We start from the raw sequence: 19,441 nt of genomic DNA on the forward strand, positions 1-19,441 counted from the left end.
TCTTGCAGACTGCGTATGTTAGGCACGCACCCTACCCACAACACCGCTGTTCGCAAATACGGAGTCCAGGTAAAGAACAAGTGAGTTTCCTAAGCTCGACCCTGCAGGGACAGAATGTCACACTTTACTGCCCCAAGCTTTGCATTTCAGCTGTGGCAAAAATTAAGGACAGAAGAAAGACACCACCTCACATGGGTACACATTCTTAGAGAGTTTTGTTCACGACCAGTTTAGCGATCCTACCGTTTTTCATCATGACTGTGGTGAAAGGTAATGGATTTGCCCATTAGGGCTTACAACTCGGAAATATTTATGGAATGAGCAGCGTGTTAGTGTGTCTTTATTTCCAGCAGTTAAATGAGGCTTCTGAGAGTCCTCCCTAACATTGTGGACATTTGTTTCATTGCATGAGACTTGTGCTCCAGTTTAGGATTAACCTGTCATAGGGGGATTTACTGATTTAACTGAATACTTGCTTTCTGAGAGAGAAATTCCAGTTGTCTGCTTCTCAGCTCTATCTAGCCATCAATATAAGCCAATTTCAATTTCAGGTTTCCTGAATGCCTGGATTAAAAGAAAAAGAGGTGAAAATAAAAATCCATTTTTTCATGAGAAAAAATTTTAAAAAAAATCAGTCAAGACAACAACAACAAGAAAAATAACAAAATAATCAAGCAACATTTAAAAAAGACCACATATGGGTCTTCCTAAAGATATAGAGAAGTCTCTTCTGCTCAGTCTTTATTACTTCCAGCGTCCTCAAACACACAAACTTGTCAAAGTCTGACATGCAGAAGGGACTCTTGCGGGCCTGCCTTTTGTCTGCTGTCCAAACTTGTTCGATCCTCTGAGTCGCTGCAGAATGGAAACGAGCAGAAGCTTTAGCAGTGCGCTGCCCCGGGCAGATGAACACCCATAAAGCACAGGAAGGCAAGCTCCGTCTCAATAGAGCTAATCAGATCAACAATTACTTTCCATAACGTCGTCATGTTCAAGCATAAACATGCTTATCTTTGTGCTTAAGATACAGAAAAGGCAAAGCACTGCTGCAAAAATCCCTTTTTCATGTCTGATTCTGTTGTGGGAGCTATAATCCTGAATAGAAAAAAGGATTAAGAAAAAGAAGTAACTTCATTCTGTCCTTAATGCTCCAGCATTTTGAAAGTCTATGGGATTGCATGTATTAGTAAAATTGGGGTGGGGTGTATTTTGCTATTTACTTTTTCATAAGGAAAAGTAATACTATTTATTTTACGGGTTGCAGGCAAAGGAAAAAGGACAACATTATCAAATCAATACTATAAAAATACTATGTTCCAACTACAGAAAACATTGTTAGCAACATTTTTTTTTTTTTAGGAAACAACCTAAGCTGTTCACTTTTCAAAACTGTTTTTCACCGAAGAAGGCCTTCAATTTAAATATTCACTTCTGTGACACCAATTTAACAGATATGATGAACTACCAAATCCTCCCCTTATTCCACACGAGAAACAGAAAAAAAACCACAACACAAACAGAACGAGCAGCGCACAGCTGGAATGAACACCAGCCCAACTTCCTCAGAAATGCCTACAGCTTTAAAGCCAAGATGATCCAAATGATTATCAGAGCTAGAAAGGGCTTCACAAAGACATACTCCCTACCTTCTGACATAAGTGACATCCAAGTGTCTATAAAATTCTTGGAAAATTAACTAACTACTACAGGAGTGCTCAAACCACAAGAGCCTTTGCCTCTGTCAAAATTTAAACCGTTGGTTTAAAACTAAATGCTGATACGGACTCATACCAAAGAAATCACTTTCTGAACAATGAAAACAGGGTGAAAGTGCCCTACTTTCCTGGCCATGCCAGCACTCAAAGGCTATCTAATGAGCCACCATTTCAAGTTAGATTGGTTCAGCAGGTCGGGTCTGTCATTGCTTTGGGACAAGTGCAGCAGCGGGGAAAGGCCACTCAGGCGGGTTCAGGAGCAGCCTGAGCCTATTTAAGACGCAGCTGATGCTGCTGGAAGGGGCCCATCTTCCTTCTCCGAGCACTGGCACGTGAAGCTGAGGGACCAGCCAGCTCAGACAGCTGATCTGGCTGAAAACTAATCACTTGGTGTGATAACTACCAAGTGTTTTCTCTGAGATACTAGATATTTGTTGCACTCCTTACATGTGTCTGCTATTTCAGAGGTGCCTTAATATGATGTCTAATATCACCCTTATACAAAAGGGAGGCGACTTTGTACTCAAGCAGGTTTCCAAGGGGTGACGGGAACAAGAAGGTGGCTCTTCCCCTGGCAGGGTCAAGCCAGCACATGTGAGTGTCGTCCTCTCACACCCACCTTGCCTGTGCTTACACCAGCTGGGATTTTTCCACTAATCGCAAGGGTCAAAAACCAGCACTGTAGGTTAGGTACAGTTTAACCAGACGTATGACTTCATTCAAAACATCAAAAGGTTTCCTACAGGAAGGAGAAGAAACACAAATCTGACAAAAACTCTAAGAGCCAGAAACCCTGATTCATCACTATTATTGATAACCAGAAAAACGAACAACCTAGGCACTATTCCTAAACCATTAGACATCAGTAGTAAAAGCAGATGTGTCTTTCCGTCTTTCCCACCTGCACACATCTAGCCCCAGGCCAATTTTCTTTAAGAAAGGATATTAACTCAAATTTAAAAAGCGCTTGGCTTCATGTTGCATTGTTCAGGTGTTCCCTTTCTGCTGCTGTGCCCTTTGGAGTGCTGTAAAGGACAGGGCCAATTTAAAGAGATGAAGCAGAGAGAAACAAGTCTACTTAAAAGCAACCCAACCCCATCTACAAATTCAAAGTTCAACTGACAACAAAATTTAGTGTGGTAGTCTGATCAAGGAGGTTTTCCACTGAACGTTTCATGTTCCCGGGACACAGAGAAGAAGGAAAGTGCAAGACCTTTTGGTGAAAACCAGGAGACAGCAGGCACTCAAATAACTTGGTACCGGGTTTGGGCAACCGTGCAGAATACTGCTTGTAAAATCTGCCAAAGTCCAGTGAGGAGGTGAGAAACGAAGCCACTGACTCGGCATTTCTTAGTATTACCTAATATAGGAGGGTCCCTTTGGTCTATTGTCTCCAAGTAATCTTTTCTCTCAAAGCAAACGAAAGATACAATCACCGACATCTCAGAAGTGCCTGCATAAGCTTAAGATTGATATTACTGGAATACACACATGCCCATTTCTTTTCCTAATACCAAAAATAATTCTATACCATGAAGCTTCATTAATCACTACCTTCAAATACAAAGCACTAACCTTTATTAAAGTGTTTTCACGTACCAGCACGAAGGGCAATACTTGAACCTGCATTAAAGCAAAGGCAAAGAAAACACTACAGCTATAATACTCTCCCACCAGCAATTAAAGGGGCTCTTCATGGAAAAGCTGCCCTTTACAATGTTTGCCCTACTTAGCATTAGCTCTCAATTAGTAAGAGGCAATGCTCCAGAGGATGGTAGGAATCCAAAGAAAAATATTAACAGGTAGAGAGTAGAGGTTGAAGGCTGTTAAATGAGCTCAGAAGATCCTCCAGGTGGCAATAAGAGGAGGAAAACGGGTTGAAGTAAACAAAATGCCACTTCTCGGTGCAAAGCACAAAGGTGAAGCAGCGCAAATCCACTACAACGAAGAAGAAAACGGCACACGAGTCACTTGGTTGCAGGGAAAGACTGAAAAGCACCAGAAGTTAAAACCTGTGGAGAAATGAATACACGGGAGAAGATGACGCCAGGATGCAGAGTAGTAATACAATTTTAAAAGAGCAATGCTCTTTAAGACACCAACATCACAAACAGTTTAAATGGCAGCAGTGACACAAACCCATCTAGGGGAGGAAAAGCTCCGGAGACAAGCACATCACTTAAATACAGAGGAAGAAACCAAAAGGTTACACTGAGCTGGTAAAAGCCTTCAATCACATTTCTCACGAAGCAGAGAAGCTCACAGTGCTGGAAAAAAAAGGTCAGAGGAACAGTTAATATATTTCATCTTGTTTCATCCCGTTGACGCAGTGAAACCAGATGACACGCATCCAGAGTTTACAAGCCAGCTGGCGAACAATTTGGACAAGTCAGTAAGACAGAGGCGGCACCAGAAGGAACTTCAGAATATAAACACTGCGCCGGCTCAAAGGCCCACCTGGCTAATATCTTGTCTGACAGTGGGCAGTCGTGAATTCCTCTGGGAAGCATCCAAGCAGCAGGACAGACACAGGATGGTCCTTGCCCTCCTACCGCTTTCCAGCTTGCAGCAGACAGCAGTCAAAGAGTTTCCTGAGCTGGAGACTGCATTTGGACCATTACGTTTAATAGCCCCTGACAGACCTTCCCACAAAAGGAGAGCTGTAATGTTTTTACATCTTACAGTGTGAGCTAGAAAGCAATTTAATCACCAGCGCAGCAAAAAGGCTATTGCTTTGGGATATATTAATGGTATCCCCACGTTCAGGGCCGGGGAGCTAAAATCATACGTTTATTTCAATACTGCACCTTCTGCAAATGTTCCTGCCAGAAAGTTGGCTGCAAAACTAGAAGAGTTAGGGAAAAACCCAACACAGCAACAAACTACGCATACGGCTGACCATGGACAGATAGACAAAGGAAAGAATAATGCCATTAGTCTGAAAGGAGCCAAGGTATGATCTACTAAAACATTTACAAATATTTGTAAAGCAATATTCTAAATGTGAAGGGACCAGTTAACAGTGTAAATAAGGTATGCTGCATTCCTAAGACAAGACAATATTTGGCTATAACTTAAAGGGAAAAAAACAGATCTCCCAAGTGATTAACGAAAAAGTCACTGAAAAAGTGGTTGAGATGCACAGAAATATCTAGAACACGGCACTTACAGGACTAGCAAGGGGAAGTCGTGGGTCCTCCCTTGAGATTTCAAGGGAGAGGGAAAAGTCAAGTTGAGTTTACAGACATCATCTCAAGTCCCATTAATCTTTTCTATTACAAAAACACCGTGCACCGTTCCATTTAGGAAATTTCAACTTTACTGCATAATTATTTTTTCCTGTCCCTTTTCCCATCTGTAGGTCAAAGCCCTGACCAGATGCCCAATGGTCTACCACTGGGCTTTCAGAATGGTATTTCAGAAATTTGTGCATACAATTAATGCATACCTAAAACTTAGGCATTTTAGATTTCAGTTTACGTGACAATGTGCACAAGATACCTGTTAATTTCCTTCAATTGTGGAAGTACCAAACCAGACAGTTGCACAGAATGACCGCATGAACCACAGCTGTGTTTTCATTTACACCTGCATTATAACATCAAATACACTTAAAACCCAACAATGCTCAAAACCAATTAGATTTATATTGACTCTGCTGAAATGCTATATAAATAACGGAAAAATGATCAATAGACTGCAGTTCTCAGATTATTAACATTTACTGAAAAACAAATGCAAAAATAATTAGAATTGAGTAAACTGGAAGATTTGCAGTTGCAGCCAAGTTTAACCAGCAAAAAGGTATTTTCAAAGGACAGGTCTACGTTCAACACAAAGCTGGTACCAATCAGCGTTGCTTGTTCTTCCGAAAACACCTCCTGCACTACGGAAATAAGGTCCTCAGTCATCATTTGCATGTCTGAATTAACGCATGGCAAACGATGCGGAAACCCTCAATGGCTTTATCTAGGACTTGCATCTTGGAGACTTGAACGTTACACCTGCGTTTTATAAGAAATGCCATTTATTAATGTGTGGAATAACCTCAATGGTTTTACCTATGTAAGAACAGTTTTAACATCTGTAATTTCTCATTTCTTTACTCAGTTTAACCTGCAAACATCAACTCTAATATCCTAATACTGCCACGACAGTGCTAATCTCTCCTTCTGCCAATGGAGACAGCAGGCAAAACACATAACCTGTAATGAAATTGCTTCTCCTGCCTCTCTAAACAAAATTTGCTCCCTAAGTTCACATTTCTTCCCGTCACAGTATATGCAAGACCTTACTGACGTCTCCTACCAACAGCAGACCTTATGTGGTTAATAAAAATCAGGCATTTTACAGCTTGACACCCCACATCTCCTTATTTGTAAACGGTTTTATGTATTTTCAAAGGGAGATTCCCAGCTAGATAATGGAAGAGTCATTACTGGAGCCTAGTCCTGCAAAAGCCCAAGACACTGAGCTTTAATGTCATGCCAATCTTATGTACGGAACAGCTATTTTGGGTAATTACAGAAGTTGTAATAATGCCTTTGGAGTCCCACAAAGTTGAGCTCTACTGTAACTAAGACATGCAGTCTTGCAGGCAGGAGCATTTTCGAAAGGGATTCAATTTGTTTTAATAAAATACTGAACAAAAAACATCCCTTTGACCTTACTATTTTCTTGCAGTATTTGTATGTAGTCACATGCAAGATTTTTAAGCCTAATCGTTAGCTGATGTAAATCAGCATAACCTTGCTACCCGATCAAGTTACACCCATTTACATCAGAGGAAAATTCAGCCTTATACCAGGTCTCAGTTAGAAGTAGCTCTTGTAACTCATCTGCATTTCACTTTCAGTATAAATATATTTAAACAAACAAACAAAAAAATAACCTTAAATGTTATCTGATAAAGTGCTTGCTGTTTTTGCACAAGGAACCAGAGTGCAAAACAAGCCCTTTTGCTGCAGGACCAGCGAAGGACAAAGGCCTCGCTCAAGTCCGTGAGCACCAAGGCTACGAGAAGGGGACCAGAGCTTTTCCTCCTGCTTGTTCTCGTACCAGCTCATGGAATACGTCTTAACTCTCCAAACCGACGGAGAGGTTGTGGACCACATTTTTAGTTTCTGAAAAGCAGCACAAGGACCCACACGCCTCCGTCTGCGGGTGGCCCCACGTGTGTATTTTGTGCTGGTACGTGAATTTCCAGGTGTTCACTCAAAAGCCCAGAGGCTTTACTTTTGGAGCCAGTTAGTACTCTCCAGAGATGAGAAGACTTTGCTCTCTTCTTGGGAAGGAATGGTCTGTTCTTGAAGCAGGCACAAAGCAGAGACAGCCAGCAAGAAATCAAAAAGAAGTATGATAAAATACTAAAAGCTTGTTAGCGACTGTGCACCTCGGTTTTCACTGACGTCTTTAGTGCAGCCTCCACGTTTTCAAGTCCCTTCTGTTAAGCGGGCATGATTAATTCCCCTTCAGTTTTCCAAGCCTGCTTCTGCTTAGAAGCCAATTTAGCAATTAAATTAATCGTCAAATATTTCTTGCCAGAGAATAAAAAAGGAGTTTCACCTCGCCTGGGCAAAATGCAATTCCCAAAGGATTTCAGAAGTTAATGAGCGGAACAGTTACAAAAAAAATGTAAAAATTGGCAAATCAGACAGCCAAGAAACAGACAGGAAGTGACAGATTTAAGAAAATACCTCTAAAGTAGAGGAAATGAGTCGTCCTTCAAGAAGAAATCATACATAAAAAGCACATAAAACAGAGTATTCTTTGTAGACTTGACTGAAGAAGGAAAGAAAAAGATTTTTTTTAAAAAAAGACACATCCTGAATAGCATTAAAAGCAAGACAGCTTCAGTGGTTAGCCTCATTTAGTTAAGAAGGAAATTTGAACAATTTTAAAAGCAGTGGCCAAAACCTATCTGTAAGAGAAGAAAAGCAACTAAATGCAGAGGGTAGGAGTGTCTCAAGCCAGTAAGTGGCCACACAGCTGCTCACATTAAGCAAAGGGAGTGCTGCTGTGCTGCGTCTGCTCCATGCACTGCAGCTAAAGTCCTAAGGCTGGTACTCCTGAATGGATAAAAGGAAATTTTTTAAAAATACAATACGCATAGGCTCCTCCTGGGGGAGATGTGCTGAGAAAGGCCTTGTGTTTGAGTTTCTATTCGGATGAAGTTCTCCTTGACTGAGAGGCTTTTTCTGTGAGTTACAGTCTGGAGGCCTTTGTTGTAGCAAAGGGGTTCGATGCACAGCTTGGGGAGTACGTACAGATACACCTTTATCACAGCCATGACAGGCAGTCTCCAAACGCACAACAGCACGGATTGCCTGCTTGCACCCACGGAGCTCACGGACACCCCATGCACCGGGGCCGGGTAGGGACTGGCAGCAGTGCTGAGGAAAGTGTTAAGGGCTTTGTTAAGTGACACTGACATTTTAAAAAGGAAGCTCAAGCTAAGTACAGCCTTGCTTATGTGAAGTTAAGTCTTCCTTAAACACATTTTTAAAGCTAGTTGCTATAATGCAGGAAATGTCATGTATAGAAGAGTTTTATCTGAGTGCAAACACCTTACAGAGCAAGTTTAACCTCCGAGATTATGTGTTCATCCCTACAAAAGAACATGCATTGTCCAGACACGTTCAGCAAGGTTTTGCTGGGGGGCGGAAGGTGGGGGGAGAAAATGCAAAAGGAAAAAAAAAAAATCTCCACTCCATTTTACGACTGCAAAAGGCATTTCGTATACATTTTTGTATAGCTACAATGTTCTCTTTCGTTATAATGTTATCTCATGAAATATAAATTTACCTGGACCTGATTCTTTACTTTTGGAATGATTTAAGACGTCTTTCACTAGGGAGAGAAATTAGACCAATTAATAAACGTGAAAGCCGTAAGGACTTCCTCTGAAAGGGCCTTAACAGCACATTTAGCACTAAACTGCTTCAAGCAAGCTCACCGCCTGGTTTTCTCTGGCTATAAAGGCAGCAGCAGTTACACGGAGTAACAAGCCTGCTACTGTAATACATCACCCATCACAGCCTAACTGGCATGATAAAGCATTTGCTCGTGAGGGGATTGTGCGGCCAGTCCAAACAAAGACCACTTCATCTAGCATTTCCTAGAAATCTTTTTAATAAAAAAAAAAAAATAAAAAAAAATAAATAAATGAAATAATATTATAATTAGTTGGGTTTTTATTACTGTTACCTGGAGACATTGCCAGTAGTTTCCTCCAGCTGCCTGCAGAGCGGATGAGATTTGCAGCAAACCTAAATCAATCAAGCCAGCAAGGTCATCTTTATTGCAGAGCAAGAAATAAAGCCTGGATGAGCCTCACACGTTACTTCACCCCTCGTCCTCCTCATTTCCCTGCTCCTCCCAACGGCTCCAGTTCCCAAGAGCTCCCAGGGAGAAGATGTAGGAGAACTGCCAGGAGAGCATCTCCCCACCACCAACTGCAGTGCTCTTTCTTCCTTCAGAGAGTAGGGGTACATCTCTCTCTCTCTAGATAAGATAGATATATCACACACACACACACGTTTAAATCCCTCATTGTTCCAGCATTTCCCCACAAATAGAAGACAGAGACACAAACAGAGTGAACTATCATCTCTCCAAAGTATTATTCTGTTAAATTAGCTGTAGTTTGAGCAAGCAGGGATCTACCCACCAGATGAAGCCCAGTGCAGTGGTAACTCTGTTTTGAAACGTACAATCCCCCGATGAGCGTGCCCCAGCACTCTCCGGACACCCTTATGTTTTAACTCCCCTTCAGATCTTATGAATTTCTTACTTTCACTGACATTACATGGCAATGGTTACCCAGGCTATCCTGGCATGAAAAGCAGACCTCTCAGCCTTGAACTTCAACCAAAGTGCCTGGGGGCAGGAGGGAAGGTGTGTTTGGCCACCCGACCCGGATCCTTCCTTTTGCCCTTTTGGGAGGACAGCGTGACATTTTCCATACCTTACACCTGGGAGGTTTGCCAACCCAGCCTGGTTAACCAGTACATTTGAGTCCCCACTCTCAAAGACTGAAGGACAACTTCCAAAAGCTGGCAACTTACAGCAAAGGCACAGGACAGAAGGTGCCAGCCTTCCCAATGCTACGTGCCTCATTCAGATATCTTCTTATCTCCAAGAGCCAAAGGATAGCTTATCCCCAACCTCTGGCCTGCTGGCCCTCTGGCCTGCCTCCTTTTGTGGCTGGGGTTTCCAGTGAGCCCAGGCTCACCTCCAGCGGAGCTGCTACAGGGAACCCACCCTTGATCCCATGGGAGAACCAAGGTGGCCACTCCATGGTAGCAAACATGGGAGGTGACAAGGCAAACGGGGCAGATGACAGCGAAGGGGGATCCAAAGCAGCCAGCTTGACCAAGAGGGCAGCCAGTAAGCTCTCCTGAAGCAGAGACAAGAAGTTCTCTCTTTACGAAGACGCTTGTCTAAATTGAATTTGGTTGAACTTAAAACATCATTAAAAATATCTTCATCTATTCTAGCCCACTTACTGCAGCCCACAGTACTGTGTGGTGTCCTGCCATCCACTGTGCCTCCCTCAAATCCCTTGGCACATGAGCTTTCCAAGGCAAAGGCTGCAGCACGCAGCCCTCTGCGCTTTCTGCACAACACGCAGACTCCCAGCAGGGATGCAGCAACCCTTACAGGATTACAGACTGCACGTCGCAGCAGGTCACACACAGAAGGAACTCACTCCAGGTTGTCACTCGGTCACCTTCAGCCCAGGACCACTCTCAGGGAATGAAAAACAACCCAAATTGGATCATACATATAACCACAGCACCATGGGCCAATGCGGATACTGCCCTAACAGGATACGGCGCCAGCAGCCTCTCTGGCAGGATGGGCTCAAATCCACCGGGCAACTGGATCTAAGAAGAATGGACAATCCCATGGTTTGTTTGAAACGTTATAGAAGACACAGGTTGAATGTTAATCAGAAAGAAAAAAGTACTGATCATCAACATATCAATGGGCTCAGTTTAGCTTTCAGTGCTCATTATTGTCTGGTGTGAGATGCAGGACTGAGTCTGTACAGATATTTCCAAGTTTCAAAGTTATAGCCATGGTTTTATTCCCAAAGGCTGATGTAGAAAGGACCACAGCAACTCTACAAAACACTTGAGGATTTAAAAAAAACAAACAACAAACAAACACAAGCAAACCTGCAATAGCATCATCCAAGTGACAACGCTCAGGAACAGGGCCTGGAATATTTTATAGTCATTCTGTTAGATTGCAGCACACACAAGGCTGTGAACATTTACTTTAGCTAACCACAGAGTGCAGGAGCACGCAGAGTTACATGAAAAGGGGTGCTTTCCAATGTGTGGCAATCGGGGAAGTCTAACCAGAATATTAAGAGATAGCCGTATTTTGTCTTGCACCACAAGAACCACTGCAGCTCCTTTCTTCTGCATGTAATCATCATATTGATAAAACTGGCACCAACCCAAACTGGCTTTTTTGTCCCACCACACAAAGAGAGGCAGACACAAAGACAACCACTGACGTTATGTTGCCTACCAAAGAAAACAAAAACCAAGCCACTGTTCTCCATTGCACACTCTCTGCTTGGACAGGAAGAAAACATACTCTAAGAAGTCACTTTCAAACCTCGTTTTTGGATAAAGAGCCGACTGTTTTGCATGGTAACTAGGCATGAAATTATACCAGCTACAATGCAGGCTGCTCAGTGGTTTTTCTATGTTGGCCATCAGTCAGGTGCATGAGTGCTCCCACTTAGATTTAACGCTGATGCCATGCCAGAACACATCCCATCAGCATCACGCTTGTCACTTTAGTGCAGGATGGTTTTGCTGGCATGCCAAAGCAGCAGAGTCTCAGAGCGCATTGCTTTCTTGGCAGGTATTCCTCCTTGCCTAGGGGAGACAGACATAGGGGAGTTCTGCATCTAGAAAAAATAAGATTATTGTAGCCCATCAGATATGATTTCCGGCTTTAAGGATTAGAGCTGTGTCACAGAGAGCGCCAGGGAAAACAGCAGGTTGTTCCTTAGCTTGCACCTTGTAACATTTTACTGTTTACTTGCACTTATTTTAGACCGATTTCCTTTCTGAAAGCGTATCTCAGTCCTTCTCTGCATGCCCCCACCACACATCCAGCCTCTCATTAGAGAAACTGCCTGCAACTAAGGTTAAGCACATTTAAGGTTCACATTGTCCTCGCGCTCCTTAAGGAGACAGTTTCTTCAGCAACTGCAAGTGACTGCTTCTCCTCCACTCTCAGCACTTCTGACTTCAACTTTTACCACTGTGTTGACCCTCTGCAAAGGTGAGCACCTGTAAAACAGCTCCCTGATTTACACAGGCAGCCAGACTCTTCCTCATGGCAAGAAACTGGTTCACTTGGAGCAGCAGTTACAAAAGGAGCAACATCTGCTCCATAACCGCTCAGCAGAGCGTTGCACAAGAGCAGTTACTTTAGCCAGCCTGATATTGCAAATGCCAAAGGAATTTGGTTCCCCCGTATCTCTACTCACGGGACCTCTGTTTAGAATATTTGAAATTACTTGGACTCCACCACGCTAATAAGACCCCCCTGGGTTTCGCTCTGGCTCTCTTGTTTTGGCCACCTTTCACCTTCAGGAGGTTCTTCCCCGTTCATCCACTTTGCTGCCCGGTGCCAGCAAAGAGTCTCCTCTGCACCCCTGCCAGCTCGGCTCCCCCCAGCTTTATTAAAAAAACATCTTCCATGAGTGCTCTGGGCCGTGGTTCAGAAAGGCTGATGGAGAACCGCAGGTTTGTCTCTGCAGGGCTCTTCACTTCCAGCTCAATTCATTCACTCTTTGATGCCCTCTGGGAACTGAAGCAGAAAATGCTGATTATTTTTGCACTTTCTACCTGTGACTTTCTGCACCTAACTGATGGGGGGGGGACTTTTCCTGAGCCCGCTCTGGGAAAAGGCCCATTCCGGCAGGAAATTCGGTTCTCCTTCTCCCTCCTGAAAACAAGTCTGCTCCTGCCTCACCTCACTTCAGCCCTGACGGTGGAATTTTAATTGAAGTGACTGCTGAAAGAGGGGAGGGAAGGTGTGGTTTGGCTGCAGGACACCGAGTCAGGACCTCTTACACTCTACACCTTGCCCTGACGGTACCTCCTCCTGTGCCCTGGGGATAACCCCGTGCCATGTGGGGAGAGCCGTCGTTCCACAGGGTGGGAGCATGGGAAAGGTTTGCAAAGCACTTTGATGCTGAAGCACAAAATTCTAGACCCGAGGTAACAGTTCCCTCAACGTACTGGGAATTCAGGTTCCTCCAAGTTTCCCTGCAAGCAAGGTCAAAACCACACTTCTTCAAGCTTGCTCGAGAATGACAGCCAGTCTAAAATTAAGTTGAAGAGTAACTTCTCACCCTCTTGTGAAAGAGGCCACAAAAAGCCTAAATGAATCTTCAAAGCCTAAATAGATCTCCAACAAGAAATACTCCCCAGAGAGAAGAGCAAGTACAGGCACATGTTCACAAGCCAGAGACGGGCGCTGACACCAGGGCCTGGGCAGGGCAGAGCTGCTGCTCTCGAGGGACAGGGACTCAGTGGTGGAATACACCATGGATCTGCCCCAAGACACCTTTTGCCACACTCAGCTATGAGATTTCAGTATTTATCCATGCTAATGGAGCAGAAGAGAACATCAACGTCAAAGAAAAAGAGTTTAAGGTGAAACAGGGCACATCCCTCTTGTGCTCTTCCTTTATCCCATGAGACCTGTATCATGGTAATTTGATGAAAAGTTGTTTTTCCACCCAAGCTTTGAGTCAAGAAGCCAGCAGTGACAGCATCAGAATGCTATTTGGGAATGGAACTGAAGAGCTGTCAGCTAGCTTTGTGGGGTTAAAGAAAACCAACACAGAAAACCAAACACAGGAACCAGAAGATGGCAAAACCTTAAGGTTTCTGAAAGCCAAAGGAGACAAACATCACAGCTTCAGAACTCACCGGGACTTTGTCAGTTTACAGAGCTTCCTCTCTCCTTTCACTCCCTCCTCTACATTTCAAAAGATGAGGGCGCATTTCTGGGCAGGACTGGTTTCAGCAAAGTCTCTTTGTGAAATGAGCATGAGGACACGTGCAGGAGAAAAATATAAATATTGGAGGTGGGGGTGAGAAGATGGGGAAATTAATCCAGAGGCTACTAAAGTTTTTGAAGTCTGGGGTTTTCTCCAGTGGTTCAGTGCCCTATGAAAAACAGGGTCCCTCTGTGCTGATGCACACACTGTCTTTCAAGCCAGGTCTGTGTCTGGAGCAGAAATTCAACACGCTTTTCCCCAGAGAAAGTTCTATTGTCCTGCAGTCACATTGCCAAATTCAGACATTTAATTCAAAGTGTGAAACAGAAGGATCCCAGTCCTGCTTTTAAAGGGAAAATCTCCAGGCTACCGCTCCATCACATAACTAACACCAGCTTTGTTCAGGGCAGGACACAGCACAGCTCCCTATCCTCAAAAGGAAAGGGAGGCAACATATAAACAACATATCACTGTACATCACAGCCTCAGAGCCTGCATACCTCAAACAGTAACCAGTGCTAACAGTCTGAGGCACCTCAGCAGATGTATAGCCAAGCTGCTATAAAAGAGCCTTTGTGCCAGCTGAACAGAAACAAGGCATTTTCTGTAAGGGAGACGGCCTTGACCACCTAGCAGAATAAACGGGGTTACACATTTCACACTTCCTCTGCACCAGGAACCGCGAGGGCAGATGGCACAACGCAGACGCCGTGGGCTGGAGAAATGACCTGTTCGCTTTTGCGGAACCACATCAGCGATCTGGAGGAGCCACATTACAACCAGAAGGAAGGTGACATTGCCTCACCTTCCACCTTCCTTGCTTGCAGTTTCCGTATCAGAACTGCACTGCTTGACATAAATTTGAGCAGACCTGCAACTCAGCAGAGACTTGCCCCTGTGGTAGTGTCCATGCAAAAGATCATCAGAAGTACTTCTGATTCACCATCCAGAGCTCCAGACAAACACTATTCATCCTAATGCTTAGGCACCCAGCTCCTATTTTATATATTTTGAAATATCCTTTTCACCTTCATCCTAGTTTCCAGTTCTGAAATTAGGCAAGCTCTTTAAGGCTGCAGGAGCTATGGTGCTATTTTTGGCCTAGAAAAGATAAGAAACCACATGGACAGTTTCTCCTCAGTACGAGCACATGCAGCAGCAATGCTACCATCGGCAAACTTCAGGATTTGGCCAAACACGTTATTGCATAGAAACAGAGCAGGCCTCCCGTTGGGCTCAGTAAAATGCAGCAACAAGACAAAGTGCAACTGCAAAAGGCTCTCGCAGTGAATACAGCGCACATTTTAACTCTAAGGAGTCGGAGAGGGGAAAAAATATTATTTGAAAAAGTCAAAGAAAAAATGCTGTGTCCAAAACCTGGAAAAGCCACAGCTCACCAACATTCCCAGGGAAGCAAAAGCCCTGTTGCTTTATGAAGATTAAATCTGCTATTGTTTCTCAGTTGTTGGTTTTGTGTTTTTTTTTTTTTTTTTTTTTTTTTATAAGGTTCCCCTTGGCCAAAGATGTTAGGAAGTGTCTTCAATAGGAGAAGGATATAAAACCAAGTATGTCAGTTAAATAATCCATTATAAGGTTAAACAAACAAGGTAATGTAAGGTAAGGGGAAGGTTTCTTGACAAATCATCTGTGATAAGGTTAAGCAAATCTCTCTTTTATCAAGACAGCAAAGGTACGCATACAAAGGGAAGAGTATTCTGGCTGACCTGGACAGTGAACGTGAGAGGTATACGTCCTGGAGTCATTCTGGTTGGACAAGATTGTTTTTAGTGAAGCATCTGGTATGAATGCTGTATGGAACCATTAAAAAAAATTGGGTCAGGCATTTAAACCACTCTGCACCCATACACTGAGAGGGACTGCAGGAAAAAAAGATTTATAAAAACCTCATAGCTAAGATACAGACAGTTCTCCTTTGAGTATTTATGCAGAATTATACATAATATTAATTATCAACACCCACTTACTAGGAACTTCCTTAGTCCTTATCAAGGGCAAAGAACATTGCCCTTACACAGAGTTACTGAGGAGTGAACTCTGCTATCCCTTGGGCAAATGTTTTCTCTCTCTTTGTAAGACAGTAACACAAATTAAAAAGTATGGTTACAAAGGATTAAGGGTGCTCAGTTAATGCAAACTAGCACTCTCTCCTGCATTCCTCACTAATACAGTGGTGACATAACCAGCCAAAACATGTAGCTTTAATTCAAGTAAGGTTTAAAGAAGTTACTGCCAAGTAATTACACCCATTGGAGGCCTATGAGCAGAGGAACCTTCATTAATACTCTGCTGCTATTCTCAGAGCACTTTTCCAACCAGCTGCACCAATCTGAAGTGGCAACCATGAACAAGAGCGGGCAACAAGTTTTCATGAACTAACTTGTGCTTGCCTTTCAGAAAGCACAGCAACACAAGGTCTAAGCACGGGCAAGAGGACAGTGAGCAAGGAACCCACATGCAAATGCTGGCTGCCTACTCAGAGAGACTGGGACAAGCCAAAGATAAGTGAGTTTTCTGATAAGGTGCTTCTCTCTTTATTACAGCAGGAAGGTGACAGTAGCACTTCTGGAATTGCAAGCAGCTTTCTACTGTCATTTTTCTGCTTTCTAATGAACTGCTGGCTGAGTCCAAACTATGGGTTCCCATTTATTTCATTGCTAATCCTAGCCTCTGTCTAAGAACCTGTGCTTAACCTCAAAGAGTGACGGATGCTTCTGAAGACTGCTTCCAAGAACAAAAATACGGCACTCAGCTGGAGCTCCCTACAGCCATTCAGTAGGAAGGATTAAACCCAGAGACTTCGATGGAGCTTAGATCCAGTGGGCATGACCCTACCTGTGCTCTCTTCATTACACAAGAGCATGTCATGCCTTTTCCTAAACCTCTTTCTAAGCTAATGACTCTAAAGCATTGGCTGAAGGAGCCTCATCTCATAGCTCTGCATAAACATTTAGGGCTCCCATCCTGTACTGACATGTGCTCTTAGCTATAAACCAGAACAGACACTAAATGAAGCGGTTTGCTCTACCCTAGCAACACTCCCAGGGCATCAGACCACCAAGCGCAGAAGCTGATGGCTGGAGCTTCATCTATGCTGCAGCCCTGGGAGCAAGTCCCTGCCAGCAGCACAGGTAAAACGGCATTACGCAGACTGCAAAGCTTGCCGTGGAGCAGAAAAACTGCTGAGGTGCTTACTTGGAAAGGAGAGCTTACTGTAGTGGCTTTCCTCTTATCAGCAATACTCCACATCAAAGTACAACACTGCAGTGTGGACAAAGTATAAATGGATAAACAGTGATTTCCAATTCAGAGAGTCTTAAAAAACCACTTTGGGTCCCTAACAGCAATTTAAATTACACGCAGGTTTTGACTTTTTTGCTGAAGTCCCCATTACTACACAAGCTGCAAGTAACTGGCATTAAGTTCAGCTGGTTCTCAAGAATGCCACTGATAAAAATCAGCCAGAACTTTTACTTTTGCTTCATTACTGTAACAGTATTTTAAACTTGCGCAAGAAAACTGAAAGAATCACTGCCAACTAACTTGCTTTCACTAAGGACATCAGCAGAAATTCACTTTTATGTAAGAAACTACCCAGAAATAACCAGAACTCAACTTGCAGTTCCTGCAAGGACGCCCAAATAGACTTGCAGCCTGAAACTTCAAGATTTAAGAAAACAAAACCAGTTAGCTCCCCAAACCCTTCCAATTATGTTCCCAACTTCTTTGTGACACATAAAGGTCATTTTGGTCTTAAGCATGCAGGAAGATAATCCCCCACCCTTCGGGCAATCAGGATTTCTGGCAAGATTTTAAGAGGTCTCCAGCTGATAACCATGGAAGTTCACACCGCCAGGAGTCCAGATAAGCTTTTAACACAGGAAATTAGTGCTAAAATGTTTTAAGCATTTTAAGGATCAATTAAGAATGGTACAACAGTCCAGCAAAGTAGAACCAGGTTTGTTACTCCAAATCAGATGGGTTTAGAACATAAAACAGCAGCAGCAGCTCTTCAGCCAGGAGATGTCTACAGGAAATAAGGTTAGACAAATCCCAGACAATTAATCCTCCATGTGGTCAGATTACATACTCACACCATCCAGAGAGTCATCAGACAACAGCACAGAGCACCGAGTTCAACTGCTACCTGCCTGCTGCAAGGACTGGCCGTTGCAGGTTGTCATCTTGCATTTTCCCTGGTCATCCATGAACCAATGGTTCTCCCACAACCTAAAAAGCCAAGCTGCTTGCTGACATATGTTAAGTGCATTTGGGTACAACACACAGGAAGACTCAAGATACTCATTTCTCATTAGTAACTGCAGCTGCAAGCTATTAAAAAAGCAATACGGCAGCACATTGAATGTCATCTTTTGCCTTGTAAGCACAAAGTCCATCAAGGACAGTGACTTTAGGAGCAGGCAACTGGGAAGAAAAAGAGCAATTGGCAGTTCCTGGGCTGAGGTGAGAAGTAAGCTGTTGTTAACAGGTCTTTTCAATATATCTCCCCGCACCAGCAGCGGACCAGTGACTGCAAAGATGGTGAACTGGCAAAACACAACTGTACAGATCACAAATGCCTCCTCAGAGACTGCCCTAGTACACCACCAGCCCAGAGAGCACATGGAAATGCTTGCAGAGCAGCTGCTCCGTGCTGTGTCAAGGCAGAGTCAGCCTGCTATCTACTATTTTCTCCAAAAGCATTAAGAAAAGCCTTCATAGCAGGTTAGTGCTACAAACCAATACAGCTGGCTATAACCACTATGTAAAGCAACTCTGGAGAATTATCTGGGTTCATCCACTCCAAAAGAAAAAGAAAATGATGTTTCACATTAAATTGTTTTTATAAAAGTAATAAATTGTTAAAAAAATTATAAAAATTTACATCAAACCCCATCATATCCGTCCATTTAAAAGATCCACCTTTTGTGTCTTCTCTGTAATAATTCAATTGGGTTTATTGTTTATTTAAAAAATTCAATTATTTCTCAAAACACCATACTCCAAGTATAATACAGCCAGCACTGAAGGCAGCTGAGCTGAATGTGTTTCTACCAGCCCTTCAGTGACCTCAGCTAGTTTATATTAAGCCCCTTCCCCACATCAGCACTTCATTTCTATTTCCCATCACTAAACAAGTCTGGCTTTTCTCTCCCATGCTTACAGGCTCTGACACCTCCATGCTGCTGGCGCTTTAAGCCGTGCACAGAACGTTGGCTCTAATAGATTGAGGGGACAAAAGCAAATATTCTCTCAAAATTTACACAGTTAACATCCTCCCCCCTAAACTTCCAGGTCACAGTCCCCCTTTACATATAGATCTGTTAAAAACTTCCATACTGAGAGCCCCAGCTGAAGACGCTTCACATCCACTTCATCTAAGAAAGAGTATTTTTTTTTAATTATTATTTTTTTTTTTACTGTCAAGTCACTTGGGACATTTCACAGAGATTCTGTTTACACACAAGTAGCCGTGAAATGGTTTATTCTCCCACCCTCATCTTTTATACACAGGGATAAGCACTAAATACAGTGGAAAAGAAAACTTGCCAACTCAAAGTTTGGTCAGACATAATTGACCCATGGGAAACAACTGACTATACAGGTATTACTGGGTTTTATATTGATTACGTTTCAAATTTAACTATATTCTTCCAAGGTCTCC

General features: G+C 43.2%; 1 protein-coding gene across 1 annotated transcript in view; it reads right to left on the minus strand.

Annotated features, from left to right (window-relative positions):
- Nucleotides 1-19,441, minus strand: part of CHSY1 (chondroitin sulfate synthase 1) — a 79,030-nt gene that overhangs the window by 43,218 nt on the left and 16,371 nt on the right. The gene's annotated exons all lie outside the window — the stretch shown is intronic.

Source organism: Chroicocephalus ridibundus, chromosome 9, assembly GCF_963924245.1.
Source record: "Chroicocephalus ridibundus chromosome 9, bChrRid1.1, whole genome shotgun sequence".
In the NCBI taxonomy this organism is placed as follows: domain Eukaryota; kingdom Metazoa; phylum Chordata; class Aves; order Charadriiformes; family Laridae; genus Chroicocephalus; species Chroicocephalus ridibundus.